The 23,438-nt window shown below is 31.3% G+C and overlaps 1 protein-coding gene and 1 long non-coding RNA gene across 2 annotated transcripts in view; both read left to right on the top strand.

Annotated features, from left to right (window-relative positions):
• LOC143230607 (cyclin-L1-like) overlaps window positions 1-23,438 on the top strand; it is a 44,135-nt gene that overhangs the window by 12,498 nt on the left and 8,199 nt on the right. The gene's annotated exons all lie outside the window — the stretch shown is intronic.
• Window positions 52-23,337, top strand: LOC143230608 (uncharacterized). The gene is made up of 3 exons (XR_013016547.1): window positions 52-246; window positions 1,135-1,378; window positions 3,053-23,337. It is a non-coding gene; the product is annotated as an uncharacterized LOC143230608 (long non-coding RNA).

The following is a 23,438-nucleotide window of genomic DNA, read 5'->3' as shown; positions in this document are numbered from 1 at the left end:
AAATTGCTATTGTTGTAGGGTTTTTTTAGTCAATAATATCTTTGTAAACAGGTAAAGTGAAAAATCAAAGATCTCTTTGATTTTGTCTTATACTTGAATTATGTGTATGACCGTGAACACACTTAAATCAGAAGAGCCATCTTAACAAATCAGATTTGGTGGATATGAAGTTTTGGATACACAGGAATTAATTGATCAAGAATGTTTGGGAAGTATTACAACAAGAAGTCATGTTTACAGATCATGGTAAGTAGTTGGATGTAGTTAAGTCATTACTAAAGGTGTCTTATTATCTTTGTACCGTCGCTGTTTCCTTTATGTACATGCACAGTTGTATCCTGGTAAATAATAATATCCACTAAAAACATGATATTTTGTAAGTCTAAAATAACAGCAGAATAAATTTCAGTAACCAATAGCTAGTTCTTGAATGTATTTGTTTATAGCAGTAGAGAAATGATTGGATATATGCTTTTATAGTTGATCACACAACGTTTAGCAGTGGTACACTGATTTTAGTGTTTCCATTTCAGTCAGTTTACAGTACACACCAGTAAGAAGGTCAAGATTTTAATAATGAATTATTGAGAAAGAAATATATAAATAATCCTTTTAGAAAGTAGTAGATATGATTAAAGCACATAAAAATTTCTATTTGCTGAAAATACAAGCTTTTAAAGTAAATAGTTTTAGTTGCAGGTTGTATGTCTTCTAGAAGATTACAGAACCAATGATGGAGTATTTACAACAACAATAACTTAAATAAATATAAACATTGTAATTTCGTGAACTTAGCAAATGTTGTAGGATTGGATATTGTTGGTAGGAAATATATTTGTATTCGTTACAAATAGCTAATTGCACAATTACTGATTCATCGCGTATGTTATGAAACCTGAATTTTGTTTCCAATTTGAGAATGTTATCAAAGATTGTAACTTATTGGGTATCTTCATGTGTTTAATGAAGCTTACCATTGAATATCACATTCATTGACTGTTTTACAAGAGAACCATAACTTCATGTATCAAAAATGAATTATGATGTAAGCATTTTGATTCTGTAATTCGTGTAAGTAGTAGTTACGGTTTTAGAGCAGTGGTGACTTCTGTTTTCTCTTCATGTGACCTGTAGCTTACCCTTCAGCAGTGGACTCAGGCAGCCTCCAGCAGTACTCCTCTCAATCTGGGGCTGACTTGTGTGCTCCACTGGCCATGGGTGACCAGCAAGGCATGGTTTGTATGAACTAGTCTTCATCTCCAACCTTCAGTCTTCCACAGAGATACTACCAGCTTGCCAGCAAGAATTGAGACACTTTCAATATCTTTGACTCTTATAAAGAATGGTTGACTTATAAAGAATGGTTTTCTTCAGCCAGGTAACTTGGGTAACTGTTTTGTAAAAGGGTCATCAACAGCAATAGAAGTAAACATACAGCTTTTGCCTAAAGCTTAACAGGTTTATTTGGTAGCTTTGCATCAAATGAACAAGTGATAAATAGTATTTACATTTGTTTCAATGTGTTTCTCGATTTGAGGTCTTGGTCTCAAACCTTCTAACATTTCTAAAAGCAAAATTGGTTGTGAATCTTGGCATAACTGAAATTGGTATACATGAAATGTAAATAGCTGACATTGTACTTCATCAGTATGTTTATATATTTTTCATTACTAGTAATGCATTAATATTTTTAGTTTTGTTTGTGAAAGTAATCTGATTGAAAGAATGCTGAGTTACTTACATAACAAACAGTGATAATGGTTATGTATATAGTTGGTGGAGATTCAAGACTGATATTTGAGATAAGGATTTTAAAAATAGTATTAATCTTGACACAAAATTTAGTTCAAACAAAATGGCTAATTTTGATTGTTTTCCTACTTAAGCAGTAAAACTTTGGCTTTTCATGACAGATGTTATTAACACCGTCTTATCAGCTCTGCTAGGTTTACTGTTAGTCAGTCACCTGTACCTAATTCAAAGTTAGACGATTATTGGTGTTTGATGTTTCACCAAGTTGTGAAAATAAACCCAACTGCATTATATGATAATGAGCTGTTACTATCTTCTCAGGCCTTTCCTTTTGGCCAGCGAGCTTGGTTTGGTGTTTGCTAAATTATAAACATTAACTTTTTTTAAAACCATAAAATAGATTCAGCCAGAATTATTTGCACCTTTATTACTGCTTTAAATAAATCTTTCTTTTTTTAGCCAGTCATAGTCTTTGTTAAAATTATGAATTACTTTGATTTACTTTTCACACAACTCTAAACTGTATTCAGGCAGTAAAGTAGAAGTGATAATTATTCCACTTTATTACTAAGTCTTAATACTACTGGAATGAGTCAGCTTTAACTCACTAGGAGTTATTATTAAACTTTATTCAGACTTGTTTGAATAAAGTTAGCCAATGGGTAGTGAACAAGAAAAGATATCTTTCATTAAGTTCAACAGTTATAACTACACCTGTCATTTTTAAAAGGTACCCTGAGTATAGGACACAATGACTGTTCTGTGGAAATAATCATTTGGGTGATTTCCCTTATTCTCTAGGGGCAATATAAACAAGTGGCTATATTGTTGTACAAATGGGAAATAAACCAAAAATCCCATCAAGCTAAACACTAGTCCAGCCTATCACTGTATGCCCTGAATATGACATATACCTACAAAACACTCATCATATGCTGAAGACTGCTCTGTTTAGATGTAAAGCACCTTTTGATGTTGAATGTGTATGTATATAATTTACATATTAAAAATAATAAAACTATATTTCAACAGTTTTTAGCTAAAAGATGTTTAGAATAGATAACACTGCACAACAATTTTTTTGAAAAGTTTTTGCTGGTTGTGACAGGTGGGTATGCACAAATATAGTTTTGATTTTGCTTCATCATGTAAGAACTCTGAGAAATAGACAGTTAACTGTTCACCGGCAGTGATGTATTTAATTGTGTTTATATTTCTAACACACTATTAAGTTCAACAATTAAAAGTGTTTTGCTCCTGATTTTCATTTGTATTCAATGTCCGGTGCATCACATTGCAGTGTCCAACAGTAGTCAGCAAGCATTGACGGATTCCAGTTGCCCTGATATCATTTTTCCATTGTAGCAATGTCCTGGTGAAACTGAAGATTTAAATGAAACGGTACGTGATGGGCAAATTTGGATGTGATTTTCGTGATCAACAGCCAAAAATCTATAAGGAACACCCAACTGTTCAAGAAGCGAAAACTTTGTTGTGCAGTGTAATTTGTCAGTATTCAACATTTACTTACTGTCATTCTTAAAGAGAAATTAAAATAAATGTTGCAAAACTGTTGTTTCTAGACAATTTGTAAGTCTGTGTGGGTTCTGTTGATGTGACTGGCCTTATAACCACAAAGTAACTATCAGAGTTTTCATACAATAACTTTTAACATGTTTTGTGTACCTTCACAAAATTTGGCAAGCCTAAAATAAATATTATAAGTCTTTTGCACATGAAAAATATGATTTTTACAGTATCTTTACTAAAATCTGTTCACAAATACATGTAGTCAGTGTCTGGACTCCTGCAAGTCTAAAAATTTTCAGATTTTTTTTTTACATAATCTCTAAAACCTCTTAAATGAATATCTAATGTTTATTTTCAATAAAGCTGTATATCTTATCTGATATTTTCTCTTCTTTGATTCTATTCTGATTAGTTGATTTGATTTACGTTAATAGAACATGAAACAATCTAAGTTACTCCTTTTTGTTTTCCTTTCTAAAATGGTTGCAGATTAAAACAGAAAAGTTTTTTTTTAAAACCTAAATAGCTTGAAGCTCATAATAGACTATATTTGCTTGTACTTACTTTGATTGTTTTATTGCTCTTTGAACTGTATATTAACTAATATAATCACCACACAAGTTGTGAAATCATTTGGTGGATGTGAAACTTGCTGTATCAAATGGCATAGCTTACTGCATATGATGCATGAGCTGCTGTTTTAAAAAATATAAGGATTTGTATCATGTTACATGTTGGTTTTATTAATACTTCACATGGTATGCATAGTTGGTTATTTTTTTAAAACATCTAGAAGTAATAGTTAAATATGATTGGATAGAGAAATTTATAATCCACTTGTGCCATTGAAAAGTGAGTAAATTGGTTTGAACAGCAAGTTATAGTTTCTCAAGGTATTGGTTACTGGAAGAAATAAAACCACAAATTTGGGTATTTTTAGGGTTACTTGGCTATTCTTTCAATTCCAAAAAATGTTTTTATGCTAAGTTGTATCTTTTTGAATGCCCTAGAAATGTTCCATTATGACAAGATACCAGATAAGCTTAGTTTAGTGTATGACAGTAAAATATCCTCATGGCTCCTAACCTTATTTTTTTTTAAATATTATTAATATTATCTTCTTTTAAAAATACATATGTATAAAATAAATTATTTATTAAAAAGAGTACAGTTACTGGATATTGATCAGTCTACACCATGAATATTGTTAGCAAAAAGTCATGACACATTGCCTAACTAAGGCAGTGGTAATACTATGAAATTTAAGATCCTTTGTTATCGATAAACTGTTATTAGCTTTTGCCATGTTTGCTACGATTTATAAACTAAAAGTAGTGACTGCCATGTTCAGCAAAATAAAGTTTTAAAAGAAATATATTAATTAAAGTTAAACAAGTTGTAATTGGCTTGTTGTATTGAGCCTACCTAAAACAATAAAAGGAAATTGCCTTCCATGGTGAAAATATACATTTTGAATGCTTTTTCTTAATAGTGTCTTGCAGCAAACTTTTGGAATCTTCATAACCTAAAAAGTCTTAGAAACTTATAATAAACTTGCATGAATGTTAAAACCAAAACTAGGTAATATTTAGGAAGTGTGAACTATGTTTCATGTAGATTAGGGAACATTAGCAGTTCCCCTTCAGTCCAGAGAGTTATTTGTCAGCTTAATTAATACTTATGTTGTGATATACATTGCTGTAGATTATTATTAAAAGATATATTGAATAATAATTACATTCCATAATCGGCTAAAAATGGAACTTTGAAGAATATCACCTAGGAGAGAAATTAAGTGTGGGTATGTCTATGTACAGAATTGATTAGGACCAAATTACCTTTTATGGGGAATGTTGTTGCATTTTAGTTACTGTTTAAGTTATTTGTTTTGATACAACATCTTACATTTTCTCAAAAAATGGCTTTTCTCTGCTAGTAGTGCCCTCTGTTAGTGCAATATTTTAACACTCTCCATAGCTGATGCTTCATATCCACATGTAAATCTTTATGCAGCAGCTGTCCATTAAGAGAAATGTTATATAATCCCTGTTGTAGCCAGTGCCCTCTTCATATTTTCACTTATTAACCACTTGATTATCAGTAATACTGTACAGATGCTCTAGTTTTTTGCTCCCAAATTAGTTGATATTTTCCTTTATTCTACAGACTTAGTGTTTCTTTACCATTTTTTTATTTCTTTATTTACAGGGTTCTTTTTGCTGGTGTATTGTGGATCCCACTTCATGGCAAGTAGTGCCTGACCGGGTATACTTGTTTTGTTATTTTAATTCCACATTATCTATCTTGTGACCACGTTCAGTGTCATTTACATTGTAGCTTTTCGTTCTGTAGATCTGATGTACAATTCCAGATGTTATGAGGTATTGGTTGTGGGTATACTTGTTTTGTTATTTTAATTCCACATTATCTATCTTGTGACCACGTTCAGTGTCATTTACATTGTAGCTTTTCGTTCTGTAGATCTGATGTACAATTCCAGATGTTATGAGGTATTGGTTGTGTGTATCTGTTCAGTTCTCATCTATGCTCAAACAGTTACTTTGCATGATTTGGTTATGTGCTTTGTAAACATTGGGTATTCTGTAGGGTCTTTAGTAGTTATCTCTAGTGGTCTTTTGTTTCTTAAATGTGTACATCCCAGACTATACCTTTGTGGACACATGAATAAAGCAGACAGGGATTTCTGCCCATATTTAATACTGTGTGATATTGAGTCTCACTATTGTGGACATGATGAGCAATTCCAGATTCTGTGAGGTGTTGTTTTATTGACTGTCAATGTAGTAGCTCTGCTTTTGAAAGTAGTGTATCATGGTCATCCGTTACACTGTGAGCACTTCCAAAGGGTGATCATTTTTCCACTGGCCCTCAACCAGTTTAGTGTGGGATTTAACCATTCAATGAGCAGGGTTAAGATATTGTATTGGAAATTAACATTTTTGTAAACTGAAACAGTATTTCAGAAAAGATATTTATCAGTTCTTACATTTCCCACCTAGCCTTCCCACTTCCAGTGATATGTAGTGTAGGTCTTCTGATCAGTTGCAAAGATGTGGAAGGGCATTGGTTATGATAGGATTTATGTTATGTTCCTATTGGTGGAAGGCAGCAGTGTGATAATTTACATGTAGATATGTAGAAGCAGAAGGTGAAAGGTTAGTGGTATCATAACTTACAAGGTGATTTAAAGCCATTGTGACACATTTCAAATTATTTTTTGTTTTGTGGATGAACAGTGGATACTTCTGTGGCTGAGGAACTCCAACCTTTTAAACCAAATAGAGGAAAGTACTAGTTAAGAAAATCTGTTGTGATCATGAGTCTGTAAATAATTATCAGAAATACTTTCTCAGTTTAGAAAAATGTTAGTGTTTGTGAAATCATGTTAAAAAGAGTGGGGAATGGACAATTCAGCTGTTAAAATATTACATCAAATAAAATAGTCTTTAAAATTTATGTAAAAAACCTGTTAGCAGAAATAAGTCTGTTATCTGAAGTTTATACTTTATACAGTGTTTATCTTAATGGTGGTATTTTCATTTTGTACAAATCATATTTTTATTGCCATCAGAGATAAATCTTTTTTAAAGAAAAAATAACTATACTTGTTGAAGTTTAAATTTGTAATGTATGAAGTATTTAAGATGTTAATTTGGAAGTCGCCAAAGTATGACAGATTTGCTTGCGTTATCAGGTTAAATAGGTACAACTCATCAATAGTTTCATTTATTGACTGTTGGATGAATAAAAAACTGGTTAGAAAACTCTTGTTTACGGTGAAAGTTGATCTTTGGAGGATTTATGACTACATTCAAAGCCATTAATTGATCACCTTAATTGATAAGGTAAATTTTGGTAGAGTACTTAATGCATGTGCTAGTATTTTTTATTTATGCAGTGAAAATTCTTAAATTGCATAAGATTTACTTTGTCTTTTAAACATTGGCTAGTTTATGTAGCTTCAAGCACACTTGTATTTTAAACATGCATTAATTCAACTGTTTACTCAAATTTTCACTCAAATGTATACTGTTTCATGGACATCATTAACGTTTTTCATTGTTGCATTATAAGTAGTATGGTCACCTGTATTTCTGCTGATCATAGAAAGCTCAGAATAGTGGCCTTTGTTGGCTGTTCATCTAAAAAATGTATCATAACTTACAAGGTGATTTAAAGCCAGTGTGAGACAGTTTGAATTATCTTTTGTTCTGTGATGAACAGTGGATACTTCTGTAGCTGAGAAATTCCAATCTTTTAAACCAAAATACATAAACTAAGAATAAAGTCACAGTACTATTTTTGCTTTTTTTCTGAAAGGTGAACTGTTTTAAGATACCATAACCTACCATGAATGCTGTAGTAGACATCCATTATGAAATAAGACAAGGCTTGTGTTTTTGTAACATGACCCCAAAAGTAGAAAGTGTAGTGATATGCTGTTTCTGCCTTAAAAAAAAACAACATTTTCTGGTCAAAGTAGTTTTATCAATTATAATGTTTGTCTGAGGTAAACATTACAAGTAAGTTTGTTTTTGTTTTATGCATGGCAGTAAGAAAGGATTCATGTCATCTGAAGTTTGCAAAGTGCTTTGATTAGTGAACTCACTAACCATAAGTATGCTTACCTGGTGTCTCATCATTGAAGGTTATTACTCTAGTTCTTGAACTAATATAAGACCTTTTAAATAAAATTATCAAAAATAAAAAGACATCAGAGACTAGAACAAAGTCCTTGGCTTCCAATTACTTGGGAAGTAGTTCAAAACTGTATTCGTCGTTGTCTAAAATATAACAAGGTTTTTCGTGTGATCTAGTTTAATGGATAAAGAACTCTTGATAATTATTGTTCAAAACCCTTGTGTAAATATGAGCTCACTATTGAACAAAGAGAGCAAATTGATATATACTGACAACAGATGAACCATTAGTGTTGAAATGTGGTTGAAGAAATAAACGTTAAGTTCAGTAGCTGCCAAAAAGCAATTCAACAACATTCATATAGAAAGCTGATAACATGACAGGAGTTGAATATTTTATGAAATAAACCAGAAGACAATTATGTATTATGAAAATATTAATTCTAAAATTGTTAAAATACAGTGAGAATTATGTTTCTTAAGTTTTTAAAGTTGAGTTACAAGTGAAAATCCTTGGCCTGGAAAGGGTTAAAATATTTAAACGTCGTATCTCTCTCCACTCTAGCTATCTCTGCAGGCTTTTAAGTGTGTGTATGGGTGTTTGGGATGTTGTTTATACAGCACTACATTATATTTGAGCTTACAGAAGTTAAAGAATGCATAGATAGTCATGAAATGCCAAATTTATAACCAGAATATTTAGTATTTGTTATCAGGTATTACAAAATAATTGTGACATGTAGAAAGTTTTAGGTTATACATTTTAATATATCTACATACATACGTATGTATCTACAGTTTGAATAGAATAAATTGTAGTATTTTTCTACATTATTTTAGCGTATAATTTGCAAGATTAATTACACGATCTGATGTGTTACTTTAATAGTGTATTCCTGTATTGCAACATTGAAGTATCATGTACAGATGTTAATTTTGCTGAAAAACATTGGGAGGCTCACGAGTCGAGATCTCATCAACATATGTGCTTGATTTTTTAAGCATGGGGCTGTTATATTGTGATTGTTAACCTGACCTGCTTTTAATTGGTAAAAGAGTAGCCTAAAAGTTGGTGGTGGGTATTATTGACTAGCTGCCTTCTCTCCAGCATGTCACTTCATCACTTCGAAATTAGGGACAGCTAGTGCAGGTAGCCATCAAGTAGTTTTGCACAAAATTCAAAAACACACACACAAACTGAAAAGATTCAAATTTTTACCTAGGTAAGTAGTGCAAATTTTAAATACTATACATCAGTGACATCTTCATTGGTTACCATTATATAAAAGTACAATATTTATTGACTTTTTTAGTGTATCTCACCAACCGTAAAAAAAGTAAATGTTTTAAACCACAGTCACTTAGCAAACACTCTCTGTAATGTTATTTCTAAGTTGTATCGTAATTGTGTTTGTATTTGTTAATACCCTTTGTCCTGACTAAATTTTTCGTTATGTTTTTCGATACTCCTTCATTTTCAGCCATTGTTACTGCCACTGTCTATGTCATCATCATCTTAGAAGAGGTGGATGTGATAGAACGTGACATGGTTTAACTGTTTAGTCCCTTGTAAAGTAATACCATTTTGTGTGCATGCTTGAACACATTACTGAATGTTTTAAAGGTGTGGTAGTTGAAGAATGTAATACACATGCTTTATCTGGCTTCTGTGGAACATCCATGTTGTGAAATTCATGTACATCTCTGTGTATGTTGTGCTGATACTCTTTCGTACTGATGTCCAGGACTTTGGTATTTTCATCTCCTTCCAAACCTAGTACTTGTAAGTTTAAAGTGTTACCACAAAACAGTCCTTCAGTATTTGTTGATAATGTTGCTTCATTGTGAATAATAAACTAAGTTTAGACATCATTTGATCTCTGTTATAGCAGGTGAGATGGGCTGCAATAGATAACACTCCTCCTCTCATGGTTAAGTGTTGTTGTGATTGACAGTTTACATAAATAAGCGTTAAATAGTTTTTAGGATCCTTCTTAGGATCCAACATCTTTTAAATTTGAAAGATACTGCCTTTCTTCATGAACATAAATCCCTTTCACTAATTTTGGAATTTAAGTAAGAGTTTAGTATTTTTAATCACTCCCACCACCAAATCATTTATGTATGAATAGATTTGTACATATATGCATACAGCTGTATTGAAAGAGATAACTTTAGTGTAGTCCCCTTTCTCAAATGTTATTACTAATTCTTATAAAGAGCACAGCTGTTACAGATAACACGTCTCTTCGTTATATATGAGAAATAAAAAACGAACTAGATATTCCTTAAGTATAGGAAGATTACAAATTGGTACAATGATTTTAGCACACTAGTCTAGATACTTTTGGGAAATCTCCAGGCTAAGAACAGATTTAACCAAGCATGCCCAGGTGGTTAGGGTGCTTGACTTGCAATCTGAAGGCCATGGGTTTGAATCCCTATCAGACCAAATGTGCTTGCCCTTTCAGCCATGATGGCATTATAGGTGACAGTCAGTCCTGCTGTTCTTTGGTAAAAGACTAGCCCAAGAGTTGGCAATGGGTGGTGATGACCAGCTGCCTTCCCTCTAGTCTTACACTACAAAATTAGGGACACCTAGTGAAGATAACTTTTGTGTAGCTTTACGTGAAATTCAAAAGCAAAAACCAACTGATTGGACCTAGATAGTACATGAAAACAAAAATATACTATGTTTTACTTCTCTGAATTAGAGCACCTACTAAGAAACAACTGCTAAGTAACCTATACAATGGTTGCAAATATTTCTTACTTTCAACCTCATTAACTGATAACAGTGCAATTAAAAGGAAAGTGTAATTTGAATGTACAAGAAAACACCTTACAGTTAATAGATTATGTTTTTACTGAAGGTTATTTTCTACAGTACATTCATTAATGGTTTATTTTAAATTAAGATAAAGCTGTAAAATGAAATTCTAAAAATGTGAGCAAAAATCTGAGGAAAAAAACAGCCTTTCTGAGAGTAGTTTCAAAAATGTTCATGTTGAGGTGGACGTGGGTTATATCCCACCCTATGTGTGTATGCGTATGTTGGTGTTTTTAAACAAGATTTCTTTAAAATGGCTGAATGGAGTTGGTGTACGTTTGGATTATGTACAGAAGATTAGTTACTTCTGTTTAAAGATTTCTTTTGAAATAAAGAAATTATATATCAAACTTTGAAATATGATGTGCATAATGTTAATTTTATTAGAATAAGAAAACTGGGTACCGCATGAAGTTTCTAGTCATCATGGCGACCTGATGACCAGGATTTATTGTTAAAGGAAAAACATTTTAACTTTAACTCTTTTGTATGGGCTCCATTCTTTTAACATTGCTTCTGCACAAGGTTTTCCCAAGTTACATTCAAAACTTCATGCGGTACCCAGTTTTCTCTCATTTTATTTGTGTATAGGTATGTGTGAAATAGAACTTGAATTTAAAACAGTTCTGGACTCTTGGAATTCCAAAACTATTTTCTACGGTTGTAATAGCAGATTCAACACTTCATGTTTATTAAGGAATGAAATGTTGTGAAGTTACTGTTTGTGACATTTTGTTTTTCTTCCTTCTCTAAATTCAAACAATCAATGCATATATTCAGACTCAGACAGAATCAAAGGCAGTTAATCTGGGCAGTACTATCAAGTGGTTGTTGATACCATGTGATCATTAGAATTCACTAGTTACAGTGAAAGTAAATAAATATAGCCCCCATATCCTTGTACAAGCAATAGTGATATTACTTTTGGCACATCACAAGGCCTTTGCTTATCATTGTACTTTCATTCTTTGCAAAAATCCACCTGTGGTATAGTTATTTAGTTTACTGTTTCAATACTTGCACGTATTGAAGTCTAAATATACATGTTACATAATAATTTCAGTAATGAATTTTCTGACATCACTGATACTGTCGAGAAAACACTTGTAGAGAAAAATATATATTTAAAAATGGCTCGTTTGGGTTGAGAAAATGTTTTACGTAGAGGAGAGGAGCAAACAACTTTTTGATCTTTGGTCATCGTCGTTGTGAACTTGATGATGACCGAAGAAGGTCAAAATGTTGTTCGCTCCTCTATGTAAAAATTTTTGTCAACCCAAACAATCTGTTTTTACATATATATTTTGAGGCAGTATGTTTCGTACCTTATCCTCAAAACTGACTTAAAATATGTTCCTTGCCTTTTACATATTGGACCTGGCTCCTAGGTCTGAAAATATTTGTTGAGGCCTGCATTACATACGTTTGTGTGGTAGTGTAAAAGATAGTGTGTTAATGGTTGAGATATTGTGACAGAATGTATAAGGTGTGTTACAAGACCTGAAAGTGTTAAGAAAGGCTGCATTGAGACTTAAGATGTTTTTGTTGGGTTTAAATGGACATCATTTATGATATTACCAGAGCTGAAGTGTTAATGTAATAACTTGTTTTAACATTAGAGCTGTTTAAACACAAGGTAATTGTACTTTGGATAATTTACTGATGTGTGTTTGTCATATCTGCTGCTTACAATTTGATTAAAAAACTTTACATTTTACAAATAATTCATAGAAGTGAGATAAAATGTTCATATTGTTAAAAAATACATTAAGTAGAACAGTAATTCTGTTTCTGTGATTTAAATAAAAATTAAACCAAAAGCTTTCTTGATGATGCAATGTGAAATACATGTTGTATGTGTAGCAAGCTTGCATTGGAAGAGCACCATATTGTGACTGGTTGAAAGGTTGCTGACTTTATTTAACCTTCAACAGGTAATAGTTTTTAACATAAAATTGTTGATTAATTTATACACCTAATGAATAACAAAACCTGTCAGTAACAACATGATTATACAATAAAGGACCTTCAACTGTAATGAAATGTTGCGAAAGAGAATAATATTGTGAATATAATTTTTTAACAATGTTTTTAATTATTATTTAATTATAAGTTACAGCTTTTATAGTAAGGAAGAATATTTTTTAAAATGAGAAGGACCTTTTGATCACTGGTGCAATCATTCTGAAGTACACAAGTTATATTCTCTAGAACGATTGCACTAGTGTTAGTTTTGACAATCTGTTTCAAGACCTAAGATTTATTTTTTATTGTTTAATTCATAAATTATTGTAAGACCTTGCATGTTTGCTTAAAAGATATGAGGAGATGATACTTTCATTTGTTTGGTATGTGCTATTCATGATATTACAAGAATTAGTGTGTTAACAGTAAAGATGGTTTTCTTTGACTTAACACTCAGTCTTTGTGTTGATGACCAGAATTTGTGAATTTTATGGAATACAGAGGTATGTCATAGTTTTTAGTATTCAAGTTAGAACCAAAAAATGTATTCTGATAAAGAACTCAGGATGTAAACTGCAAAAAAACAATACTTCACTACCAGAAGAACTCACCTCAAGTAGTTTATGGTCATGAACATGCAGAGGCTAATGGTTGAATGGAGTATATTTTTTGTACAAAATAGTAGGGAGTGCTCATGTTAGCATGACATGATTGGTTCAATAGAAAGTGCTTACGGTTATTAGATCCCAGTTGATGTAAAACCTTAATTGTGCAACATTCCAACATGTGACATGGCAGTAATACTACCCTGGTGCTAGAACATTTGTTGTTATTACTGCCACTACTGTCTAATCCTTCACACATCAGATTAGATCTTAAAGCTAAGTTGTGGGTTATATGTTTGCAAGTTTAAGCAGGGTCAATCACAACAGAGACCATGACAACTGGATTTGCCCCTTTTTTTGTACGCACTGGTAGTTGTATTTCTTGCTCACTCATCTTTTTCTGATAGAACTTGGGGAAACTGCTGAGAAAAAGACTCTGTAGAGTTAAGGATCTAGATTTTGCATCACATGGCATGTTGCCATTGGAAATGCGATCACGGTATAGGTTTTACTCTTTGTTTGCCTGTAAACTAGTTTGGGCATTTCAGATTCTAGGTTTTGCAATGAAGTCAAATCTCTATTTAGAATATTTTGAAGAAAAAAAAAGAGAACTAGAAAGTTTGGAAATTCCATAAAAGTATATCTCTGACTCAGTGTTAAACAATACATGATATTATAAGATCCCATGTGTTGACGTAAAAAATATGTTGAAAGTCAAGGTGATTTTTTTAAGGTTTTAGTTTCTTATATTCAAATTATTATTAAACTACTTTTTGTTTATGCTATACTAATTAGTATAACATATGATATATTTTAAGGGTATATATGTTTTAAATTCTAAACATTATAAGGCAGTATTTAAAAAAACTTCCCCTTGGGTGACTCGTGATATATTTTCTCTAGGTATCATATCTCTGTTTTATCCTCCACCTAAGTAAATTATGAAATTAACCATAAATTACTAACTCTAAAATTGTCATTGCTGAGGCAAATCATAATTTTTATAGTCTTCAATTTTGTTTGGTTACAGAGTTTTCAATAGAAAATTAGACCCTTCTTGTCACATCCTGTCTTTTAGAATTTGTTAATGATCCTCTCTTATATTTAATTATATATTACATATAGCAAAGAGAAAGTCGAGGCTTTCATCCATCTGATACAACCTTCCTTCCCATGGGAAATTTAATAGCTAGCTTGGATGAATTTGTAATGACTTTTGTTACAGTTAGAAAACCAGAAAAATTGTTTGTCAGAGCAAGTTGTTAGCTTTTTGCATATTATTAGTATATGTTCTTTAGTGCAATATTTAATTTAGGAAAATAAAATACTTGGGTAAGTTTTACTAAATTTTTTTCACATTTGTTAGTTAAAGTTTGGTAAAAACAATCAATAATAATAATATAAATTTTCATCAGGCACACATGAGCATCTCATAGTTGCTCATGGGTAATGTAGTATGATTGCATGATGTGAGCTACACATTGCTTGAGTGATTTACAACTTAAAATGACACACATGGTAATTTAGACATGGTTCAAAGGGCAATAAAACAATACAATTTAATTATAAATGGTTTTAATGTTGTTATGAGTTTTTAAGGTTACTTGTATAACCAAAGGTAGTGTTATACTACATTTGAAGTCATCCTGGAAAGAAAAGAAAGGTTATTTAGATTGATTTGGGTTATAAGGTCAGTCAAATTGACAAAACTTGTGTAGCTAGGGTAGAGAAAATAATAGATGAAACATAATGTTTTGTGAAAACAAACATTTGAAATGTATTTTGGAGGTTTTAGAGAGATAACATGAATGAAATTTGTGATGTTTAAAGAAAGAAAAGTATCTTTTATTCATAGCATAAAAATTACTATGTATATGAACTATTCAAAACAAATAGCTCACTAAATTCAGGGATAAATGTTTGTTTCTGTTTATTAAAAATGCATTATTAAAATATGATGATTTCTGTGTGAAGACTGACAAATTATTTTAAAATGTTCACATTGTATTGAAAGTTTGAAGTATTAAATCTGTACAAGTAAAAAGAAGTTACGTGATTGGTCAAAGTGACAGAGCCCATGTGGAGAAAGTATTAAACACATTGTATTGTTGTCTTTCAACACACCTCCATTGTTAACTTACAATAATTCATGTTAAGTGTTAATATAAATTTGTCTACTAAAGACTTGTCTGTGAGTTTATGAAACTTTTACTGAGACAATCTGAGTGAATAGTGATCTTCATTCTAAGAATAAAAATGCTTCTTTTTATCTTACGATTTTCAAATTTCATTTTCATAACCAAGTGAACCTTCTAATGGAATTATTAGGTATTTTTCTGGTGAAACACTTTACTGTATTTTTTCACTTCTGTAACACAATCTGTAATGAAGTAACTTATATACGGTGAAATAAATTGTTTTAAGATATTCATTAATATTAGTATGAGTAATACCTTCTTTGAATGTATAACTCGTCACCACATATACACATTTTCAGCTGTTAATCTTTCCTTATCTTTATTTTTTTATTCTTTGGTTGCCAGCTTTTGTATTGACTATGTAGGAAGGTAAATTTACATAAGAACTGGTAACAAACTTCATGTCTGGTGGTCACAAAATGTGCTCCTACAGTTTTAATTCTTTATTGTAATCAGATGAACTGAATATCTCAGGCGTATGATTGTAATCAGGTGAACTGAATATCTCGGATGTTTGATTACTGTATACAGGCGTATGATTGTAATCAGGTGAACTGAATATCTCAGATGTTTGATTACTGTATAAGAAAACAAGAATTTAGATATTTTGTGTTGAATATAAGTTGAAACATTTTGCTCTAGGACTCTGTGGTTCAGTAACTGTTTCTGTCACAATGTGTTGGTTGTCAAAAAAAAAATTGATTTAGCTTTCAGATTTATATCTTAAAACACAAAAATGTGTATCATGCACTAGAGTAGAATGTTCCAGAACTACTGTTTATTTTCCTGACTTTTAAGTAGAATAGAAATATATAACTTTGATGATGAACAAAAGCTTCTAACTGATAATTTACACAGAGATCAAAATGATAGCTTTTAATGAATCACGTCGAGAAAAAATTGCTTTTTATGTTGGATGTAAATAAATATTTCCAACAGTTTAAAAATAATTTAGTAAAGAGTGTAAAAAGAAGACAAGTAAGGGAAGAGTTTTGTTGGTGGGGTTTTCAGATTTATTTCTATTTATTAAGTCAAGAAAGTAGAATGTTTAGATTTGTGGTTTTGAGTGTCTGTTATTTGTGTTCCCTGGATATGTTATTGGCTAATTAGTAAAGACACAAGTTTCCAAAAAGGAGATTTCAGTGTACAGAATTGTCTAGTGATGTATGTATTGGACATTTTTTTAAATGTACCATTGAAATTAAAAATTAGGTAATGTCAAAACCAGAATTATTAGCTGTTTTAATGCCAATTGTATTGCCATACATTAATAATAAGGTTGGTTATCTGTATGTGAGCTGTGAGAACCACATGACCATGTTATGACCTTTCTAAATAATGAAATTCAAAATTTAAATAAATAAGTTTAATATCAATCTGTGTTAATAAACTTGAAATTAAAATATACTTTATGATTCAAAGGTTTCTATTATATACATTTCAGTTTCTTTATTTCCAAATGATATTTTTAAATAAATACATCATGCATCTCACTGAGGTTCAGTTTTTTTCTCCCCATTCCATTCTTTGTTTGTTAAAGATGCGAACCATCCAGAAACTCAAACTACAGATTAAATATTAATAGTTTCAAATATAAACCTAACATCTCAAATTAACAAAATATAAAAACATTTATGACAGATACCACTGTGGCTCCTTCCATTGTATGATATCCTAGAATGACCTTATCTGTGCCACATGTCCTTCCTCTATAGATGTATTTATAAATAATAATAGTGTTTTGCACTCTGCAATAAGTTAAATTTTATTTTTTTGCATGAGTTTGTACACAATTTTACTTAGGTAGTTTGTGGGTCGTTCATTGTTAGTGTTTATTGTGGATTGAATAATTGGAATTTTTAGTGTATTTGTATAGCTTATATATAAAATCATAATAGTCTCAGAAAATTCTGTATTTTATGCTCTTACTTTGAAATTTGGACCACAAACATCATTACAAAAAATAGGCTTACAGTGCTTCATTAGTCAGTAGCCAAAGGCTTGAACTTGAAGGAGTACTGAAGTTTTTTTTTAATGTGTATTTTAAAAAATAAAATTTCTGTATTGTAAAAAATTAAAAACTTGGATAAAAATAATGTTTCTGTTGATAGTGACAGTCATACCATGCTACATGCATGAAGTGTGTTCATGATTCATTCATATTGTTCTTGTAACTCAATTTTATCTTTTATATAAAGCTGGACAGCTGTGAGAAATGGTTCTCGACATACCATGTAAGAGTGTCATTAGTGCAGCTGTAAAGCAATAAATATAAATGATCCAGGATTTCAAAAGTATTAGTTTTGGCTGTAAGAATGAGCAGTGTGTAACTGTATGTTAAGATATGTAATAAAATCAGCAATACAGGATAAAATGAAAAGTTGAATATTAGATTTAAATTACTTTTTTTTAATATAATATTGAGAATGATTACATATCTTTACTAAATCCATCTGACTCAGACTAGTCGTGGTACCTCTTAAGTTAAGTTATGTTTCAGTGTATTCACTGACAAGTCTTTAGTAAAACTACTTTAACACTTTTGATTGTATTTTGTAAAGCATACTTGTAATGTTTACTAAAAGCTTAAAAACTTCTACAAAGATGCTTTTGTGGAGTAATTATAAATATTGGTGTAAGTGGTTTCACATAGAAATAGTGTTAGTGCTTGTCAGTCTTGCTGGGATTTCCCATTTTAGTTTTTCTTTATGTAACACGTGGCATAGTCATTGATAATCCAGAATGTAAGGTTTGGATCATCAATCTATGACTTTCCTGAGATAAATGACATGACACACCCCTCCTGTGTCACTTTGTCTTTCTTTTAGAAATGTCAGTAGTTTTCTTTGATGTTATTAGGCTACAATGGAAAACAACATGTTTTAGTAGAAACATATAACTTATAAATCTGTCAGTATTTCTGTACAAGGAACTTATCTTCAACAAAATCTCACTGGTTATTGAGAGTTTAGAAATCTCCAAGTTACCACATGCAATGTTGTATGAATTAAATTGAAACTTAGTTTTTGCAGATTGCATGAATCTTCTGATAAAGGGTTAAATAGCTCCTATGATTATTAACACATTTGAAATATCTGTATTTCAGATATTATGACTCTTATGAATTATTAATATTTACTGACACAAGGTCATATTTGGAATTGTACTTGCCAGTTGGTTACACATTTGATTCTTGACATTACAAGACTATCATGTTAGCTTAAAAAAATGTGCTATTGTTCAGAATGTTTTAGTTTGATTTAGACCTCTGTACATTCTGATCTGTTGATTGGTAGTGTCATGATGTTTTGCAAAGTTTTATTCAAAATATAGTTGATCTTTAATGTCAACATATATCAATAAGCTTGACACTGGAACAGTTTATAGTTAATATTTTTGTATTAATACAAGTTTTAATGTCTTAATTTCAACAGGGAACATTTAAGAAATTCTCAGTTGTCACTTGTTTCATACTTGTTGATATAACTTTTAGTACACCTTCTTCTGTGTCGCTAACTTAAACACACACTTTCATTAGTGAAAATATCATGTGTTTGTTACTTCTTCATTTGGTGTAATATCAGTATATCTATCCATCTCATGATGCAAGCTACACCCATTTATTTCTAACTTTCCAGGCCTGTTTTATTTGGTGTACATGTTTGTAAATAGCAGTTCAAGTTTGTAACAATCATTATGAATTTGGTGTGTTAGTTTAGAGGATATGTGAGTAAAGTTGTTGCTTATAGCAGTAACTTTTTTTTTTCCTCTGTTTAAAGGTTGTTTTGAAAAGTAGTTAAATTCTAATAATTTTAAGACATCCTATTCTAGAGATATATATCATGAAATATTTACTTAAAATGTATATGTTATTTTTGGTTGGGCAGTTGAATTAAGCAGAAAAAGTAGTCTTAGCTACATTTTCAAGCTCATGTTTTGTGCTGTGCAGAATGTCAGTGTACAGGAATCTTCAGATGTGTTCTGGCTGTGAAGTTACTTTTCAGGGATGAATATACACATGGAAATAAGACTAAACTTAAAAGAAAACAAATGTGAAAAGGTAAACAGCTGAAATTGTTAATACTTGAAGATATGGCAACAAATTATACAATTGGAAAAGAAACGAAAAAGGTTTTCTCAATTATTTCATAATTTTCAAATATTAATTTCAGTATACATTAATGATTTAATTACAGTTAATGTTAAAGTAGAGAAAATAACAGAATAAGTGTAACCAAGTTTTATTCATTCATGTGATTCATAAGAATAAAAGATAATTACACTGTGTAACAAAATTTTTACTTTTTATTGTTCCTGGGCAGAAAGTGTTATTTCTCAATTGCTTATGCCTGAAGTAAATGGAATAGACTTGTTTTTTCTTCAAAATTTGCTTTTGTGACCTGGGTAATGTAATTTTCAAATTTACCTATTTTCCATAACATTCCAGGTAGATTCAGTGCTAAGTAGCTGATAGAGAATTTTCTCGAACTCACAAGAACTTTCTAGAATGTTGTAGAAATTATGATAATTTTCAAAAACCTTTCAGAATTTCCTAGAACTTTCCATAGTAATATATATATATACATACAGGGGCTCACCACTTCAGTTTAGTTCTAGCTGCCTAAGTGAACATATAGACCTATCTGATTTTATCAGAGATGGCATCAAGAAGCTGTAAGCATTCTCCAGATGCATTCTGCTGTGTACATGGACAGTTTATCAAGATGAGTGAAAAAGTACTCTGCAACAGCATCTGCTGAAATGTGTGAAGCCTACAAGACATATTTTGGCATGTCTGTCAGGGATCAAGACGAACTCTGGGCAGCACCTCATTTTACCTACGAGCACTGCAAAAAAACTCTAAAAGTAAGACGAGCAAATTTTGTTTGCTTGAATAGTAAGATTTTATGTTATACAAATTTTAGACCATTTAAAATTTAAATATCTTTTGGTGCACCTCAAAAGGGAGTACAACAGCATCAAGACCTTGCTAGAAGCCTTGAAGTATGATGAGTATGGTTATCGGAGACTTCAAAATGGTGGCATTCCTGATGGGTCTCCAAGGAGGCTTTACCAAGTTTCCCTGTTATCTTTGCCTTTGGGACAGCATGGACACTGCAGCGCACTACAACAGGAAGTACTGGCCACAACAGACCAAGTTCTCTGTGGGGAGGCACAGTGTCAAGTGTGAGTCACTAGTGGACCTCCAGAAGTTGTTGTTTCCACCATTGCACATAAAATTGGGTCTTATGAAACAATTTGTCACAGCTCTTGATAAGGAGTCTGCAGCTTTCAAGTACCATTGAGACTTCTTCCCTAAGCTGTCCGAGGAAAAGGTCAAAGCTGGTGTCTTCGTTGGACCACGAATAAAGAAGATCCTGCAGTGCACATTATTCCCCAAGAAGCTCAGTAGGAAGGAAAAAAAATGCTTGGGGTAGCTTTATGACAGTGGTTCAGGGGTTCTTGGGCAATCACAAGGCCGAAAATTATGTGGAACAGGTTGAGGTTCTGGTGAAGAACTACAGCAAAATGGGCTGCAGGATGTCCCTGAAAATCCATATCCTTGACGCTCATCTTGATAAATTCAAGGAGAACATGGGAGCATACTCAGAGGTACAAGGTGAGCACTTCCACCAAGATATACTGGACTTTGAATGCTGCTACCAAGAAGCGTATGACGAAAACATGATGGGAGACTATTTGGGGGCTGATGCATGAAAGTGATTTACATTACATTTGCAAATCTCGAAAAACTACTCACTTCTAAACGTTTTTGTATAACTTTAGTATAGATACATGTAAATCTTGATTCGTTTATTGTTTTATTCAGACCTTATTTAAATGAAAACATGCAAATTTGCCCGTTTTTGCATAGAATATAGGTTAATTTATAAATTTCATTATCCAGGATACAAAAGCAAAGTTTGAAGGGAATAATGGCCAATTTCTGTACTTTTACAACATAAGCAATTAAGAGATAACACATACTACCCAGGAACATAATTTGTGTTACATTGTGTTATGAAAACTTAATATTAAAAGAATTATTTTTTTCTTATCATGAATATCCTCTTACACTCAGAATGAGTCAGTAAAGACTTTCAGAATTCAAAGACATATCTTCAGTATTAATACTCCATTAAAACGTAATTTTTTTGTGTAAAATAGTTCTGTGGTGTGTACTAAAAATGTATTAAATGTTAAGATAATTTATTAAAGTCAAAGCTCTAACATGTACAGTTTTAAAGAAATGGCTGAAGAATAAATGTCAGTAGTGTTTTAGTTTAAATTCTTATGATACATGAACTTTTAAGACCTCACATGTTAGCTTAGAAGAATCCGAAGAGTTGATAGTTTTTGTTTTAGGTTTGAAGGTGTGATACACAATATTACAGGACCTTAAGTTAATAGTTGTGGTTTTGTTTGGTCTAGACCTGTATCTTACAGGACCTCTTGTTAGCTTACAAGAAACTTTGTTGACAATTAATGTTTTTTTTTTTTAAATATGTATGACATGACATTCCAAGTTTTAACATACTAGCCAAGAAGAATACATAGAGTTAGTGTATTTGTATTGATAAATAGCATTACAAGATGTAACATGTTAATTTAGAACTGTATCAATAATTAAGATTTTTATTATCAAACTCACACAGTATATTGTATAACAAGACCTCATGCATTAACTTAAAGGTATGTGTGTGAAACTTGTGAAATATTGAACTTTATATAAGACATGGCACCTGAATAGTTCAGTTATCATAACCCTAGTGATAAAATGTTAATCAAGAGATTATCTTTCTAATTTGATTTGGAAACATATGTAATACTTTCTGAGCCAAATTTGTCAACTTACCAAAACAAACTGCTTTTAGAAATGTAATCTGTTCTACTTCTCACAGAGAAAGGACATTTGTTTAAGCTTGTAAGTTTGAAAGACGAGATTTTTAACAAATTCTTTTGTAAAACAAGGGAAATCTTGGAATACAGTAACTAAATACTATGAATTTTAGCTACCTGTAGATGAAGCTAAGACTTCTTATGATGCTGATACATTTTGTAAAGAAAAGTATGTTCTTGTGAATAAAGTTCTTGTTTGTTAGTATTTTTGCATTGTAGTTCATATCATTAAATTTGTTGATGTGGTTACTGTTAAAAAAACAGCTTTAAAACTATATCGAGTGTAAAATTAAGTTTAACCTAAAGTTAATAGTACATGCAAGTATTTTAGCAAGTTTTAAATGCTTTAGCTTTATACAAATTAATTATAAAAATATTTCTTTTATTGTAGTTGATAAATGTTTTTTTAATGATAGTCCTTTTCATCACAAATGTAGGAAAATATATTTTAACAGCTATCCTTGCTGTCATATTGGTAAATAGATTTTACAATGATAGTCTTTGTTGCAGCTGTTGGTAAATAGATTTTAGAATGATAATCTTTATTGTAGCTGTTGGTAAATAGATTTTACAAAAATAATCTTTATTGTAGCTGTTGGTAAATAGATTTACCAATGATAATCTTTATTGCAGCTGTTGGTAAATAGATTTTGGCAGCAGTCATTGTAGTGGTTGAAAAACAGGTTTTGAGCAGTCCTTTTTATTGTAGTTGTTGGTAACTTGTTTTGTAGAAGTGTTTTTGTCAGGTTTACGTAACTTTTAAACTGTTAACTAACAATGTTTGATGATGTATGGATACTTAAATAGCTTGGTAAAAGTTTAGGCAAAAGCTGTAAGGATTCTCAGTTAAAATTAAGATTAATACTACTGGTACTAAGAAAATAGCTGTGATTATATATTGGTACTCCTTTATAAACAAGGTAGGTTTGTGTAATGTAAACAGCAAGGCGAGTAGCAGCTAGTGACCACTGCTTTAAAACTGATAGACCATAAGACT

This window comes from Tachypleus tridentatus, chromosome 10 (assembly GCF_004210375.1).
Source record: "Tachypleus tridentatus isolate NWPU-2018 chromosome 10, ASM421037v1, whole genome shotgun sequence".
Classification (NCBI taxonomy): Eukaryota; Metazoa; Arthropoda; class Merostomata; order Xiphosura; family Limulidae; genus Tachypleus; species Tachypleus tridentatus.
Note: the sequence above shows the minus strand (reverse complement) of the source record. Positions and strands in the feature narration are given on the sequence as shown.